Source organism: Schistocerca gregaria, chromosome 2 (genome assembly GCF_023897955.1).
Source record: "Schistocerca gregaria isolate iqSchGreg1 chromosome 2, iqSchGreg1.2, whole genome shotgun sequence".
Classification (NCBI taxonomy): domain Eukaryota; kingdom Metazoa; phylum Arthropoda; class Insecta; order Orthoptera; family Acrididae; genus Schistocerca; species Schistocerca gregaria.
Genome location: NC_064921.1, coordinates 62,369,936 through 62,388,304, shown reverse-complemented (window position 1 = coordinate 62,388,304; position 18,369 = coordinate 62,369,936). Strand labels below are relative to the sequence as shown.

Here is an 18,369-nt window from a genome sequence, read left to right as displayed (position 1 = left end):
CATTGGACGGATGGTAGAAGGTTAGGGCTGCAGGTAGAAAGGTCGATGGCTCAGTACGTGCCATGTGCCACACTGAAATGTGTGAAGGCACCATTTATTTAAGAGGGAAAGGTTGAGCTGTGCCAGCACTTGCTCAACGACAGTTCCTAGGCCCGTTGACACTGATCCACCCCATAGAAGGTTATGGGCATTAAAGTCGCCCAGTAACATAAAATGTGGTGGCAGCTGGGCTATCAGTGCAGCCAATACATGTTGCGAGACATCATCATCCAGTGGAAGATAGAGACTGCAGACAGTAACAGCAGGAGGAACTCACTGTAAAGAGAGTTAAGGACGTAGATGCAGGTGTTGCCAGATACCCTCTCATAAGCTGCCTGGTTCTTATAATAGCCCAGATAGACATGGAGGATGGTGGTTCGCATCTTCAGAATGGAGAGCAATGCAGAAGAATGTAGAAGAAAGGGTGAAACTTGCTAAGTTGGCAGAGCTCGGCAAGGTGGTGGGAAAAACCACTGCAATTCCACTGGTGTTTGACACTGTCCATGGCCGAAAATGGTGTGAAGGGTCCGAGGACACAGATTATGCTGTTGGGTCACATATTGCCACCGACTGAGTAAGTGCGCGTTCGACGTCCATTGTGCCTGAGGGTCTGGCGAGATCTAGGCCCTCGGCAGATGCCAGAATCTCCACCTCATCCTCAGACACAGACGCAGAGCTCGTAGGGAGTGGTGGGATGGGTGCCACCGCAAGGTCTGGATCCTTGGGTGCCTTCTACTTTTTCTGTTTTTCTCACTGTTCCTTAGGTGGTTCTAGCTGGGAGGGCTTCACTGGGTCAGTCTCAGGGATGAAGGAGGACCATGAAGCCCTATGACCAGATGTGGTTGCTTCAGCTACGGGCGGGCGTCTGCTTTTCCACTAGTCAGAACCCAGAAAGGGAGGGACCCAAGGGTCCCCTTCCTGGTGAGAGGAGCTGAAGAAGACTTACACTTCTCGAGGTGGGAAGTGGGGACTGATGTCTCTGATGGTTTGGGGGACGGGAGGTGTTGCTCTTGAAGTAGGTGATGCTGAGCAACAGGGAGGGAAGTGCCCCCTACCCCTCCCCTCACCATCAAGGGGGCAGGTGTAGACTTACGGCTCTGAGTGCTGACTGGAATTGTTGCAATGAATGGGGCGACAACTGTTCTCGTAGCAGCGGCATATGAGGAGACCATAGCCACAGGATGTAAGTGCTCAAATTTTCTCTTAGCCTCAGTGTAGGTCAGTCGGTCCAGCGTTTTATATTCCACGATTTTCCTCTCTTTCTGTAAAATCCTGCAGTCTGGTGAGCAAGGTGAACGATGCTCTCCACAGCTGGTACAGATATGAGGCGGGGCGTATGGAGTATTGAGATGTGATGGGCGTCCACAATCTCAACATGTGAGGCTGGAAGTACAGTGGGAAGGCATTTGGCTGAACTTCAAGCACTTAAAGTACCGCATTGGGGGAGGGAAATATGGCTTTACATCACAGCGGTAGCCTATCACCTTGACCTTCTTGGGTAATGTGTCACCCTTGAAGACCAAGATGAAGGCACCAGTGGCAACCTGATTATCCCTCAGACCCCGATGGATGTGCCGGACATATTTAAGACTTCATTGTTCTGGGTTGGCACGCAGTTCATCATCAGACTGCAAAAGAAGATCCTTGTGGAATATAAGAGTCTGAATCATATTCAAGCTCTTATGGGGCGTGATGGAAACAGAAACATCCCACAGCTTGTCACAGACAAGGAGCGCCCGTGACTGGGTAGAGAATGCTGTTTTGATCAAGACTCACCAAGAGCGCATTTTGGACAAGCCCTCCACCTACCAGAACTTGTCCTCTAAATGCTCCACAAAAAACTGAGGCTTTGTGGACATGAATGGATCCCCATAAACTCATGTACAGATGAGGTACTGGGGCGAATAAGTGTCACCGCCATCCTTAGCCTTTCGCTCCTCCCATGGTGTGGGCAAAGAGGGGAATGATTTGAGGCCATACTGCTGCACGTTTAAATGAGCCCTTGAACTCTTAGAGACTGCTGGTGGCTGGCCACCAGCAAGAGAAGATGTGCCATGCTTCATTGCCTGTCATCCGCCCTGATGCCACCCACTACGACCAAGGGCCCTCCACACGGGTGCCACCCAGCCACAGCAAGGGCCACCTGGCAGGATGGCCATTGCCTGGAGTCCCGATGCCCCAGGGAGATAGGCATCTACTCCTTGGCATATGTGGGTAGTTAACGGCGTAGGCATCAGCAGAGCAATCTCTGTGTTGTCATGGGGCTACCATCAACAGGGTATGTGGCGGCCCCACCACAACTGACTGGGTACCGTGCTGGATACCAGGTGCAAAGAAGTCCATGGTCGCTGTTGGCGCAGCAAGTGACACAGCATAGTGCAGGGTGGAGACCGTACCCAGGGATGTATTCTCACTCTAGAAATGGAGAATAAGCAGGACTGCAATGTGACGACGAGAAAGGGTGGTAAGATCTAAACGCACTATGGACACGATGTACCATGTGAGGCACCCTTCCTCAATTGGCTTGCTCTGTGGAAAATTTTTGCAGAATGGAGGTCAAACCTTACAGGGGACCATCACATAAAAACCAACACATGTGAGACTCATTTTAGTCACCTCTTATGACAGGCAGGAATACGGTGGGCCTATTCTTACCCCTGAGCCCGCAGAGGGGAGGGGGAGAGATATGGAGGTGGAAGGAGGGAAGAGAGAGAGAGGTAGGTACGATGAATGACGGAGAAGAGAGGGAAATGTTAGAAATGAGAAGTAGAGAGACAGAGAAGAAATGGACGGCAGATGTACACTTATGGCGCAGGTCACATATGATTAGAATGGACAAGCTGTGGCTGTTAAGCCCATTCAAAAGTCACGAATAGATAGACTATGCATTTATTGCAGATTCAGGCTACAATAGAATTCCCCAAGGAGGATGTAGATGTTCCTTATGCCAGTTATATAAATAACACAGGTGGGTGTCCAAAAGTTAAGACATATTATAGATCAACAGTGATATTACAAGGGCAAAAGCTGATTTGCAGAGAGAAAGGCAGAAGGGGCAGATGAAACACAGAATAATTCAATAGCAGAGGGCCTACACCCTCTGCCCTGCATGAGAGCTAAAACACTAAGAGACATACATGCAGATGACTTAATATATATTAAATGACTATGTTTAAAATGCAACACAGCATGGTAAGAGAAATTTCATGTAGCAGGCAGCCATCAAATGTTGTTTAAAATCATATGCCGACAAAAGGCCACAGTTGTGAAGTGACCATGTGTGAGGTGGAAGGCTGTGATAGACCACTCAACCATAATGGCTTTCTAAGAGAGATAGGTGGGGGGGATTATTCCTTGTGGCAGTAACAAATGGTTACCACAGTAGGGGAGAGGTTATTCGAGGTACTTGGTGCACAAGGTGAGAAGGCTTACTTTAATAATGCCATTAAAAAGTATTGAAGCATTTTCTGTATATTTGTACGTCTAGAATAAGGGTCCAAAAGAACACTGATTTCGGTCATGAACTTCTGATATAAATTTTGTACAGAAATCTAAAGCTCTTAAGTTTCACTATGAACAACTAAAGTTTTTCCCAAGCACTTAGTGAGTTTGTGTGTGAAAAAACAGTGAATATCAAAGTCAAAAGATGATGGCGACCTTCTTTGGAACTCTTTGCCTGCATTAAAAAACTGCAAAGATGCACCAAAATGGCAAATGTTTCTACACAAAAAAGTCTTGGGTGTGCTAAGGAATGTTGCAACATAAAATTATACCACTTAGCCAAGCAGATAGGGACAGAGTGCACGTTAATTTAATTGAACACTGATGAAAGAAAGTTTCCACTTATGTAAACATTACAAAGAACTGCAGAAGTGAAAGAGTTGCCTGTTTGAAAGTAACAGTAAACATGAAAAATAACAAAAATAAATAAAAATAAAAAATTACATGTGTAATATTTTCAATTTTTAAGAGTGACACTTAAAAAAAGAAGAAGAATAAGAAGAAGAACAGAAATAGAACTTTCAAAACAGATGACAGACTTGATAGGAGACAGCTTGACTTAACTACCGAATAGTGCAACATTAATTAACAGAAAACACTGCGAATTTCAGGTACAATTACCCAAGTGCAATATTGAGATGTTGTCAAACGACTGCGTTAATGATACTTAGGAACAAACCGAAATGCTCAACAAGTGTGAGATACATCTTCAGAGAAAAACAACAGTATTCCTCTGGTGGGACAATTACTGAAATAATTTGTCATGCTTCCATAATGCTTGTAGGTGTGTAGCAGATTTCAAACAAATACATATTGCAAGGCAAACTTGAGTAATTCTTTTCTCTTCTTCGAATGTATAATACATACAACAAATAAAAATTATAAATTGTTCTTGATTGTCAAAAAACTGACAAACAAGAATATGACACCATAAGAGCTTTGTAAAATATCTGATGAACATCACAAAGCTTCACCAAAAAGGACTGAGGTTCTAGCAGAAGGACAATGATAGAAAGCAGAAAGAGAAGATCACTTCAGGTCTAAAACATGTGAAATTTACACAAAAGCACTGGTAAACAGAGCACAAAGCAGTAGGACAGAGACATTTGCACAAACCTTAATACTAAATAGGCTTATTTAGCCATTGCAGACGAAGTGGAACAGCCAGACATTTAATAAGCAAAAAAGCACTGTACCAAGGATGTCAATGATTACACACACAGAATACATTGTTAAAATCAAGTTAAAAATAAATAGATTGTAAATGGAGGTAAATTAAAAACTAACAATGAAGTGAAAGGTAAAGGCATCAAATGAGATCAGTATTCAATTTATGTTGTAGGTAAGTTTAGTTAACATAGTTGTGTCATTCAATTTAAAACATTTGACATCAGCAAAACTGCTCACATGTACTGAAAAGTGAGTTCCATCCAAGAGGGTGTATAGGTACACATTCCCTAACTTACTGTAGATGATGAAACAGGCATTTGCATCATTAGTGCTGTTATCCAAATGATTTTCACTGTACCACCAGATAGCTCCTAACTATTCTCGTCACAGAGATATATGGTTTGATTTGAGTTCACAACCAAGGCCCTCTGTTCTGATCATCCTCACACCTGTAATGTGGGACCACTATCAAAATTGTACATAATTCCACGTAGGTGGACTTCTTGATTGGGTAATCAACAATGGCTTTGAAACAGCAAAATATTCTTGCTCTTCCCTCCAAACAACTTTAAAAGTATACTCACATTGTTTGTATTTAATCTTTATACTGGAAACTTACAACATAGGACTGGGAGGTTAAATAACTGTCTTTCACTGTCCCATGTAGGCAACAAACAGAAAACAAATCTCTGAATAGTATTCAATACAAGTACACTCAAATCTCTCATATCACGGGGGGGGGGCTAGAGAGGGGGAAGAGAGGGGGGAGAGAGGGGAGAGGGGGCAGAGGGGGAGAGGGGGGAGAGGGGGGAGAGGGGGCAGAGGGGGAGAGGGGGGAGAGAGGGGGGAGAGGGGGGAGAGAGGGAGAGGGGGGAGAGAGGGAGAGGGGGGAGAGAGGGAGAGGGGGGAGAGAGGGAGAGGGGGAGAGAGGGAGAGGGGGGAGAGAGGGAGAGGGGAGGGAGAGAGAGAGGGAGAGGGGAGGGAGAGGGAGAGGGGAGGGAGAGGGGGAAGAGGGGGAGAGGGGGGAGAGAGGGAGAGGGACGAGAGAGGGAGAGGGACGAGAGAGGGAGAGGGACGAGAGAGGGAGAGGGACGAGAGAGGGAGAGGGACGAGAGAGGGAGAGGGGGGGAGAGGGAGAGGGGGGGAGAGGGAGAGGGGGGAGAGGGAGAGGGGGGGAGAGGGAGAGGGGGGGAGAGGGAGAGGGGGGGAGAGGGAGAGGGGGGGAGAGGGAGGGGGGGGGAGAGGGAGAGGGGGGGAGAGGGAGAGGGGGGGAGAGGGAGAGGGGGGGAGAGGGAGAGGGGGGGAGAGGGAGAGGGGGTAGAGGGAGAGGGGGGGAGAGGGAGAGGGGGGGAGAGGGAGAGGGGGGAGAGGGAGAGGGGGGGAGAGGGAGAGGGGGGGAGAGGGAGAGGGGGGAGAGGGAGAGGGGGGAGAGGGAGAGGGGGGAGAGGGAGAGGGGGGGAGAGGGAGAGGGGGGGGAGAGGGAGAGGGGGGGAGAGGGAGAGGGGGGAGAGGGAGAGGGGGGAGAGGGAGAGGGGGGGAGAGGGAGAGGGGGGGGAGAGGGAGAGGGGGGAGAGGGAGAGGGGGGAGAGGGAGAGGGGGGAGAGGGAGAGGGGGGGAGAGGGAGAGGGGGGGAGAGGGAGAGGGGGGGAGAGGGAGAGGGGGGGAGAGGGAGAGGGGAGAGAGGGAGAGAGGGAGAGGGGGGAGAGGGAGAGGGGGGAGAGAGGGAGAGGGGGGAGAGAGGGAGAGGGGGGAGAGAGGGAGAGGGGGGAGAGAGGGAGAGGGGGGAGAGAGGGAGAGGGGGGAGAGAGGGAGAGGGGGGAGAGAGGGAGAGGGGGGAGAGAGGGAGAGGGGGGAGGGGGAGAGGGGGAGAGAGGGAGAGGGGGGAGGGGGAGAGGGAGAGGGAGGGAGAGAGAGAGAGAGAGAGAGAGAGAGACTATTTACAATAGAGTACGAGACGGAGTCTCTACAGATGGTCGACTGAACAACAGCATAGCATGAAAATGGATTAATTCCACCCCCTGTTGCAGCAGCACTAACATCTGCTTCTACTCCAGCTTATGGTGCTGCAGCTGTAAGCACAGCTGCTCCTTTCCGCACGACAAAAATGCAAGGCCACGGCAGTTACAATGGAACACTATGAAAACAAAGAGAAATCACATTTGAAAGAATGTCATATGTCATCAATTTTGTGTTAGTGAACAGAAGGAGAGATGTACTACAGATGAGCTGCACAATTAGGAGAGAACAACTGGTAGGGTTGATAGAAGAGATAGAGAAGATCCAACGGAGAGCAGCGCGCTTCGTTACAGGATCATTTAGTAATTGCGAAAGCGTTACGGAGATGATAGATAAACTCCAGTGGAAGACTCTGCAGGAGAGACGCTCAGTAGCTCGGTACGGGCTTTTGTTGAAGTTTCGAGAACATACCTTCACCGAAGAGTCAAGCAGTATATTGCTCCCTCCTACGTATATCTCGCAAAGAGACCATGAGGATAAAATCAGAGAGATTAGAGCCCACACAGAAGCATACCGACAGTCCTTCTTTCCACGTACAATACGAGACTGGAATAGAAGGGAGAACCGATAGAGGTACTCAGGGTACCCTCCGCCACACACCGTCAGGTGGCTTGCAGAGTACGGATGTAGATGTAGATGTACTTTTATTCACACTAATGAAATGAAGTACAATACACTAGTGACGTCACTGAGGCTTTGGTCTGCCAAGAGCATTACACTGCTTGAGGACAAGCAGCAATTGCAGCTGTAGCCCCAGATGGTTGGAGATGATGATGATGAGTAGTGGTTTAGGGTGCAAAATGACGATGTCATCAGTGCTCTTTGAGGTGGTGTTAGCAAGGAGGCAGTCATGGACAGCCATGAAGGGTGTCCACTGAGGTGAGAATCACAGTGGTCATTAGCGCCCAGACTAAATTATGAATACACTGTGAGGCACATTGTTAAAACAGCAACTAAAAAGGACAACACTATAAAAGGCACATTAACAGGCAATGGATTAAAAAAAAACCAGTATAATCAAATGTCCTTAGACAGGTTTGTCAAGTGGATAAAACGAAGAATGCGAGCATCTGCTCCTGGATCATCCTCTAAAATTTCATCTAGAGTACATCGGCAGGCCGAGATCAATGCGTAGTGCATTAAAATTCAGACAGGACGTTAAAATGTGGTGTACCATCAGCAATTGCCCACATGGGCAGAATGGCACCGGTGCAGCTGTCAGCAGATGGCTGTGGCTGAACTGGCAGTGTCCAATCCATAACCGGGCAAAAACGACCTCCTCCTGCCGAGAAGGGCGCGAAGAGGTCGTCCAAACTGTGGGGAGAGGTCTCAAGGCCCGAAGCTTGTTTTCATTAAGGGTAGACCAATCGGCATGCCACAGTGATAAAATGTGCTGACAAATGACCCTGCTAATATCAGATGAAGGCACACAAGGGGCTGTCCGAGGCTGGAGGACCGCAGCCTTGGCCGCGGCACCTGCAGCTTTGTTTCCAGGGATACCGACACGCCCAGGAACCCACATAAAGGTAACCGGAGAACTGTCATCTGCCAGTTGCTGAAGAAAGGGTTCGATCCGGTGCACGAAATGGTGAACCGGATACGGATCACTGAGGCTCTGGAGGCGCTCAGGGAATCACAGCAGATGATATAAGCAGAATGAAGGTGGCGGCGGATGTAAAGAACAGCGTAAAAGACGGCAAATAGCTCAGCTGTGAAGACCGAACAATGGCCATGGAGCTAGTATTTGAAACTGTGTGCCCCGACAACAAAAGAACACCCGACACCGTCATTGGTCTTAGAACCATCTGTATAAATAAAGATTGTATTAATGAACTTCGAACAAAGTTCGAAAAACTGCGAGCAGTATACCGAAGCTGGGGTAACCTCCTTTGGGAACGAGCTGAGGTCAAGGTGAACGCGAACCTGAGCCTGGAGCCAAGGTGGCGTTTGGCTCTCGACCACTCTAAAGGTTGCAGGTAGTGGAAAATCAAATTGCTGAGGGAGGCGACGAAATCTAACTCCAGGGGGTAGCAGGGCAGATACACACAACCCGTATTGACGGTCGAGAGAGTCGGGAAAAAAGGAGCGATAAGACGGGTGTTCGGGCATTGATAATAGCCGACGGGCATACCGACAAAGCAGTATATCGCGCTGGTAGGTTAGTGGCAATTCACCGGTTTCAGCATGAAGACTCTCGAAGGGACTAGTATAAAATGCTCCGATAGCAAGACATAACCCCCGATGTTGTATAGAGTTGAGGCGGCATAAGATGGACGGCCGTGCAGAGGAGTATACAAAGCTCCCGTAACCCAGCTTTGAGCAGATGATCGACCGATATAGGCGAAGTAGAATGGTTCGATCAGCTCCCCACAACGTACCGCTGAGAACACGGAGGACATTTAGGGAATGGGTACAATGGGCAGTCAAATATGACACATGTGGAGACCAGCTAAGTTTCCTGTCAAATGTAAGACCTAAAAATTTTGTTGTCTCCACAAATGGGAGAGCAATGGGACCAAGATGTAAGGATGGTGGGAGAAACTCTTTGTAGTGCCAGAAGTTAATACAGACCATCTGATCGGCAGAAAAACGGGAGCCATTAGCGTCACTCCCGGACTAAAGACGGTAAAGAAAACATTGAAGATAGCATTCCAGGAAACATGTACGCTGTGCGCTGCAGTAGATGGTAAAATCGTCCACGAAAATGGAGCCTGATACATCAGCTGGGAGGCAATCCATTATTGGATTGATCGCTAAGGTGAAGAGAGCGACGCTCAAAACTGAGCCCTGTGGCACCCCACTCTCCTGGCAAAAGGCATCGGACAGGACAGAACCCACACGCACCCTGAACTTTCGATCCATTAAAAATGCACGAATAAAAAGAGGGAGGCGACCGCGAAGGCCCCATGTATGCATGGTGCGGAGAATGCCCGTCCTCCAACGGGTGTCATAAGCCTTCTCCAAATCGAAGAACACAGCCACTGTCTGGCGCTACCGCAAGAAGTTATTCATAATGAAGGTCCACAAGGTAACCAGATAGTCAACAGCAGAGAGGCGCCTACAAAATCCACATTGTACATTGGTAAGTAGGCATCAAGATTCGAGCAGCCAAACCAAACGAGAGTTAACCATTCGTTCCATCCCCTTACAGACACAGCTGGTAAGGGAAATGGGTTGATAACTGGAAGGTGTGCTTGTCCTTCCCCAGCTTACGAATCGGGACAACAATAGGCTCATGCCAGCATGTGGGAACATGACCCTCAATCCAGATGCAATTATAAGTATGAAGAAGAAAACCTTTACCCACAGGAGAAAGGTTCTTCAGCATCTGAATATGAATATAATCAGGCCACAGAGCAGAGGACCATGACCGGGCAAGTGCACTTTCGAGCTCCCACATGGTGAATGAGGCATTATAACTTTCCTGATTCGAGGAGCGGAACTTAGGTGGCCTTGTCTCTTCTGCCTGTTTTCGGGAGAGGAAGGCAGGGTGGTAACGAGCGGAGCTCGAAACCTCTGCGAAAAATTGGCCGAAGGCATTAGAGACATCCTCAGGGGCCACAAGGACGTCATTCGCAACCGTCAAGCCAGAAACTGGTGAGTGGACCTTAGTGCCAGGTAGCCGGCACAGGCTACCCCAAACTGAAGAAGGAGTAAAACTGTTGAAGGAGCTTGTGAAAGCAGCCCAGCTGGCTTTCTTGCTTTCTATAATAACACGACGACACTGTGCACGTAATCGTTCATTATTAATACAATTCGCCATCGTAGGGTGGCGTTTGAAGGTGCGTAAAGCACGTCAACGAGCACGTATAGCGTCTCTACATGCCGCGGTCCACCAAGGAACCTGTACACGATGTGGAGAAGAAGTAGTATGAGGGATGGAATATTCAGCAGCAGTGATAATGACTTCCGTGAGGTGTGTGACTTGACTATTGCAGCTTGCGAAGTTTTGATCCTGAGATGTTGTCCTGGAAGAGAAGAGCCCCCAGTCTGCTTTGGAGATGTTCCAACTAGTTGAGCATGGAGATGGGGTATGATGCAGGAGATGGATAACACAAGGGAAGTGGTCACTCGAATACGCATCAGAAAGAGCGTACCACTCAAACAGAGGTGCAAGTGGGGTAGTACATATAGAGAGGTCTAAATGGGAATAGGTGAGAGTTGTGTCCGAGAAAAAAGTAGGGGTGCCAGTATTGAGGCAGACTAGCTTGAGGTGGTTGAAAAGGTCTGCTAACAGGGAGCCTCTTGGGCAGGATGCTGGAGAACCCCAAAGGGGATGGTGAGCATCGAAGTCTCCAGTCAACAAAAATGGTGCAGGTAGCTGAGCAATAATTTGCATTATGTCTGCCCTAGTAACGGCAGACAATGATGGAGTGTAAACAGTACAAATGGAAAATGTGAAAGTGGGAGAATAAGTGCAGGGAGGTGAGACCCCTGGACACTCAGTGGCAAGCTGGAGGATACACTGGAGGCACAACCCGGCAAGAAGGAGGCACTCAATGATAGCCTTATGACTAAAGGGGGATGATTAATCCTTGGCCAGCTCACAGGTGTTCAGGTGAATGCTGAGCACATTGCCCTGAGGGGGGGGGGGGGGGGGGGGCAGGTGGTGCCCTAAATACCCACTTGGAAGAAGAACACGTGTCACGTGTGCACACAGCATATCACGTAGAATGGAAAGAATGGAAAAGGTGGTCGCAGTCACAGTGCTGGACACTGGGACAAGTGTGCTGCTAGCAGTGAGGCTGGTGCACTTGATGTCGTGATGGTAATGGAAAGGTTGGTCATAAACAATCTGGGCTTTCAGCAACCTGTAGTCCATGCCTGTATGCTTGGTTGCAACAGAGGAAGCCACCTGGGGACTCCATACTTTTTTATTTCCTGAAACCACTCATGGAACTTTTCAAACACACATTGTCTGTTGTAACAATTACTAAATGCAGACATTTTAGCCAAAACTAAAATATGAGGTCTGTTCAAATATTCTGGAATTGTGGTCACAAATTTTTCTACGAGTATCTTTCTGAAAGTATTTGTATGGAGTGTAGCCATGTATGGAAGTGAAACATGGACGATAAATAGTTTGGACACGAAGAAAATAGAAGATTTCGAAATGTGGTGCTACAGAAGAATGGTGAAGATTAGATGGGTAGATCACATAACTAATGAGGAGGTATTGAACAGAATTGGAGAGGAGTTTGTGCCACAACTTGACAAGAAGAAGGGACCGGTTGGTAGGACATGTTCTGAGGCATCAAGGGATCACAAATTTAGCACTGAAGGGCAGCGTGGAGGGTAAAAATCATAGAGGGAGACCAAAACATGAATACACTAAGCAGATTCAGAAGGGTGTAGGTTGCAGTAAGTACTGGGAGATGAAGAAGCTTGCACAGGATAGAGTCGCATGGAGAGCTGCATCAAACCAGTCTCATGACTGAAGACCACAAAAACAACAACAAAAACAACCTCTTACTTATTGTGCACGGTCCCTTTAAAAAAAACTCTCCTCCACAATTGATGCACCCCTCCCAATGCTGTTTCCACTTCCAGAAGCAGTTTTGATATGCCTATTGCTGGATTGAGCAAAGTGCCATCTGCAAATATTCTTTTATCTCATCTGTCATTGCAAATCTTCATCTTTTCAATGGGGTTTTCAACTTTGGAAATAAAAAAGTCTGCAGGGCCAGCTCTGGAGAGTAGAGAGGATGAGGCAGCACAGTGATTCTGTTTTTTGTGCAACAATCACACACCAACAGGGATGAATGTGCAGGTGCATTATCCTAAAGCAAGAGCCACGAATTGTCTTGCAAAAATTTCAGGCTGTTTCCTTCTCACATTTTCTCACAGGTGTCGCAACACATCGTGATAGTACCATCAATTAACAGTTTGTCCCTGTGGCATGAACTCATGATGAACTAATACTTCAAAGACAGAGGAAACTCAGCATGACTGTAATATTTTACCTGAGCTGACTGCTGAGCTTCTTTTGGTCTTTGAGAACCATTCCTGATGAACTATGAAGACTGTACCTTGCTCTCAATATCATAAACACAGACACACATCTCATCACCAGTTATAATTCTCTTAAGGAACATCTCGTTCTCATTTGCACGATCCGAAAGTTCTTCACAGATTGCGAGGCAAAGGTGTTTCTGGTCTTGACTCATGAGCCGGGGGCCGAACTTGGTGGCAACACGATGCATTCCAAGACGTTGTGTCAGGATTTCATGACATGAACCAACTGAAATGTTATATTTTTCTGCAGTATCTCGGACAGCTAATTTTCCATTGGTACGCACAGTTTCACTGACATTCCTGACATGAGCGTAGTTGGTAGATGTTGGAGGGCATCCTGAATGAGAGTCACATTTAACTTCCACCTGGCCATTTTTAATCCGTGTCAACCATTCACTCTTTTATTTAAGTACGACTTAAGCACTCATTACCACAGGCTTCCTGAATCATTTGGTGTCTCTCTCTGAAGATTTTCTTTAGTTTCATGCAAAATTTAATTCTGATGTGTTGCTATTCTAGCTCTGCCATTTTGAAATTCACAAACTGTATGAACGTTCTGCTCAATACAGCAATGAACAATAGCTAACAGACATACACAAAGGAAACTTCTCGCAGTTACACATTAAACACAGGCATGTTGCAGGAATGCCAACCACATTTCGCTTCAACACACCACTGGTGTGAAATAACGAATGTTCCAGAATTTTTTGAACAGACGTTGTATTCATAAGACGGCGCCACGAAGATAACACAAATGCAGGCATAGTGCTCTTCACATGATAACTACCCATTTTAATAAATTTGCAAGGGAGCTTTCTTGGAGAGCAAAATACAGTCAGCAACATGTTGGTTTGAAAACGAAGGGGTGCTAATAGGACAATATAAAAACCATTTTACCCCACCCACTGAATCACTCTCTTTTATTGCAAAACAGAATCTAACAAGAGTTTTAATGTCATTCACATATGGAGTGGTTTGTAAAGAACTGTGATTCTGTTGAGGATCCACAAATATGTGTCAGTTTTTCACATGGGACCCGATTCCGGGGTTGGAACACAAAGCGTTAAATAAAAGGATTTATACTGATATTTCGTGAATGCTGTGAAAAGTGTTAGTCAAGTTCTACAATATCGCTGCTGGTTCTGAGAAAACAAATTACTTATTTCTGTAAGCAACTGCAATTTATGGAATAAAAGGTTTATGAGAAAACCATTAACAATAAAAATGCAGTAATAAATACTCAGCTAACTGACTTCAGACACCAGTCATTGTGCCATATTATTTTCCCATGAAACTTCTTGGTAGATTAAAATTGTGTGCCAGACTCGAACTCAGTACCTTTGCCTTTCGTGGGCAAGTGCTCTATCAGCTGAGCTACCCAAGTGTGACTCACGACCAGTCCTCGCAGCCTTACCTCCACCCATATCTCATCTCGTACTCTGCAAAGTTCACAGAAGTTCTCCTAAAAAACTTGCATGACCAGCACTCCTGGAAGAACGAATACTGCGGAGACATGGCTTGGCCACAGTCTGGGTGATGATCCTTTTTTTTCCCAGGAGTTCGCAAGTATCGCAAGAGAGCTCCTATGAAATGTGGGAGGTAGGAGTTGAGGTAATGGTGCAAGTAAAGCTGTGAGTATGAATTATGAGTTGTGCTTGGGTACCTCACATGGTAGAGCACTTGCTCACGAACGACGAATGTTCTGAGTTCAAGTCTTGGTCTGGCACACTGTTGTAATCAGTCAATAAGTTTCATATGAGCGCATACTCCACTGCAGAGAGGAAATCTAATTCTTATTTCCACATATTTACATTGAACTAGAAGTTATTTAGCTATGAAAAGAGTAGCTTTGTTGGCATTCTCTTAACACTGTTTTACGGAAGCTTCCAGTAAATGCAATTATTACCCATGAATCTGATAAACATCACGATAATGTGAACAAAATCAGATTTGTGACAAAAAGCAACATTGCCAAATAGTTTTAAATTACAAGGAGACAGAAAAGTTGCTGGGCAATTGCCTTCAGTAGGAGGCGAAATTCTTGGTACTGCCAATAAGACACATAAGAGAATAGTCTAGTTTTCAGAACTGTTAGTTCCTTCCACAGGAAGGAGGAAGGGATAGGTTTGTGAACCTTAAAAATGAAAGATGAGCCATTCAGAACTCAGGATGAGGGGAACCCACTTGTTGCTGGACAAAGACGAAAGGGGATAGCGGGTGTCAGAGATAGTATAGTATACAGGTATGCACTGTGGGCCTTTGCCTGCTTCAGCACAGACATGATGTAAAGATGGATTCAGATGAAGTGAAATGAAGTTGGGGTGACAATGGAGAAAGGTGGAAGAAGCTGGTTGAAGAACAGGCTTCCTGCAGATGGTGGTGTACCAATGAAATTAACCCACACCCAACAGGGATAAATGTAGTTTGTACCGTGCATGAACCATCTAGACTTCTTTGTCTACTCAAAGGAGAAGTTTGTGTCCCATATTTTTGACAATGGCTTTCCTACCGAGTGTGAGACACGAGGGATACAGTAGCTCCTCCTTTCCACCATTATGACGCCAAAAAAGTTATATTTACAAGAAGAATGAGGCATTTATTGACACTCAAAAACACAGTGAAATGTGAGCTACCACAATAGTAAACTTTAAATTTAGCACTCAGCTGTGGGAAATGAGTATCCCTCAATTAAGTGGAACAGTACATGTAAACCCCCCTGCCCCCCCCCCCCCCCCCCCCACTCACTCACTCACTCACTCACTCTCTCTCTCTATCTATCTCTCTCTCTCTCAAGAATGCTCAAATGAAAATACTGCTTTCCAAAGTGACCCACAAAAAATCTAACAGGGGCTTAACAAGATCTGAGAGAATGGAGTATACTACAAGTAAAGTGCAGACAAGACCCCATGAACTACCGGCAGCGACAACCAAGACAAGCTGAAAATGGCTTTGGAAGGAAGGAGATATCCTATCACACGAGTACCACAGTTACTTGGAAAATCTTAATCATCAAAATATATTACTCTCATTGTGTTTGTACTAATTTCTCAAGCATAACACAGCAGCACCTCCTGAAAGCCTATCCCTCTACTCTTCTCTGTAATAGCGAAAAGTGCGCAGTGCAATAAAAGATCAATGATGGAAATTAGAGGGATGGAGAAAAACAAAGAGAGAGACGTATTGGCAATAAAGAAAATAATTCAGTAAATGAATGAATAATGTTATAAATACAATAACAATTAAAAGAGAGTGGGATTTATGCTACTATGGATTAAGTCCAGGAAAAATCAGTGTGTGAGGATTTGTTGGAGAGCAAGTTTCCATTTAAGGAATTCAGGGAAACTATAAGTAGTATTGGGTGGGAGGAGCCAGATAGCCTGTGTAGCATAGCAGCTGCAAAAGTAATACAGGTCCCTCGAGTCATGCAGTAGAGATCGTTCAGCAACTTGGTACTAAAGTGATGCTCTCTTTGAGACATACTGAGGTACTGCCTATTGGCTTTCCTCTTGGTATCATTACCCAGTGTTCATTTAAACTTTCTTCTGATGTTTTGCTAGCAAGAGCCACAGATTCACCATCCATTGCTGGAGGCCAGCTGAAGGTCACGAGACAAAAGCCAACAGGCAATGTGAGTACTGGGTGCCCTAAGGTAGGCAGTTCTTCTGCATCTATCCGTGAACTAGGTCAATTTTGTGGTTGTCATTTCTTCGTAAAATACCATGCAGTGAACACACTGCAGTTGGAAAACAACATGCATAATTTCACAAGTCGCACTGTGTTTGATACTGTAGGAATCACCAGTGGTGGGGCTGGATAAGTGATAGTAGGCAGATGCGCAGGGCGTTTTAAAATGGGAAAAGATTACAAGGGTAGAAATCCAAGGGGCAGGGTAACAATCTAGTAATCTCATACGATTTGGCAGCCATGGTGAAAGGAAATCAGTGAAATATGACCTCATTTTAGGGCTCTACTACTACTACTACTACTACTACTACTACTACTACTACTACTACTAATAGTTTCCATAGAGTTATGTATGAAGGTGTATGGAGCTGCTTTTGTCCCTAAAGGTGGGTCACTATCATCCAGAGATCCAAGTGACCTGCCCTTCCTTTTCAACCTTCCCCTCCCCGATGAAGAAACTGATAGATTTGAATGCTGGGACAGCTTTTTGTACTTTTATACTTACCTGTTGGCTGTACCATGAGCCAAAATTGGAACCCATGATATGCATTCACTGTTGCAAATATTGACTACCATCAGCTGTATATGGGAATGATGACAATGAAAATTTGTGCTGGATGGGTCTCGAACCCGGATTTCCAATTTATCACGAGCAGTCAGCGCACCATTAGGCTATCTGAGCACGACTCATGGCCACAGCCAAATCTCCATATGTTGTGAACCATATTTCTACAACCTGTACTCATACATACATTATGTATATTCCTGTACAGGGGAGACATTTTACTTGAAAATCATTTGCTTCGTGTCGGTGGATAAATATTATTCTGGCATAACGTCAAGCACCAGCACATCAGCCAGGAACATTAAAGTAGAGAGGGCTGTGAGATGTCAACCAATAGTACAAAAACGAGACAGCAACACCATCTACACGAAGAGGACGTAAGTGCCATGCTGCCTGGCCACGGTTCAGTTGAAGATGAGCCATTCTACGAATGCTACAGCAGTGACTTAGGAACTATATTGTTTTGCTTGTATTATGAATTGTATATACTGAATAGATTGCTTATGTTTCATGTTACCCTTTGCTTGCGACATCCCATTGTAAATTTCTCAAAGATAAGTACTGTCATTTATCTTGCTGTAATAAATATCTATTAATACAATTTGCTTGAATTCTTGTCTAGTGACCCGAGAAAGCAAGTTTCCTAGGAACCCTATATTAGATGAATGGGCAGGACACAACAAATATAATGGTGCAGTGTCTGTATTATTCTAAATTACTATGCAAAGCTCCATGCCCAAAGGAACAGGCACTGCAGTTACTACAGCCATTGTGAAATACATGAAATATATTTGCAGTTGTGAATGTAGACTACCATCAGCTGTATAATAGAATGATGAAAGTGAAAATTTGTGCCAGATTGAGGTTCAAATCTGGATTTCCCGCTTATTGCGAGTGGTTGCTTTACCATTACGCTGTCCGAGCAAGGCTCATGGGAATACCATATTTATCTGCTGACACAAAGCAAATGACTTTCAAGTAAAATGTCTCTCCTGTACAGGAATATGCATAATGGATGAGCAAGTTCAGGTTGTAGACACAGTTCATGACATATGGAGGTTTGCATGTCGCCATGAGTTATGCTTAGATAGCCTAATGGTGAGTTGACCACTCACAATAAGTGGGAAATCCGAGTTCGAGTCCCAGTCTGGCACAAATTTCCATTGTCATCATTCCATTGCACATCTGATGGTAGTCCATATTTGTAACTGCCAATATATTTAATGTATTTCATAACAGTTGCATTAGTACAACTCTAATCAGTTCATTCATACAAATACATGGGCATAAACATCTGTATGGATATGAAATGAAATAATCTGTTGTAGGTAAAGCAGGTGGCAGACTTTGGTTTATTGGTGTGTGTTGCTCCAATAGAG

At 45.7% G+C, this 18,369-nt stretch overlaps 1 protein-coding gene across 2 annotated transcripts in view; it reads right to left on the bottom strand.

Annotated features, from left to right (window-relative positions):
- LOC126336318 (fibronectin type 3 and ankyrin repeat domains protein 1-like) overlaps positions 1-18,369 on the bottom strand; it is a 78,946-nt gene that overhangs the window by 36,816 nt on the left and 23,761 nt on the right. The window lies entirely within an intron of this gene.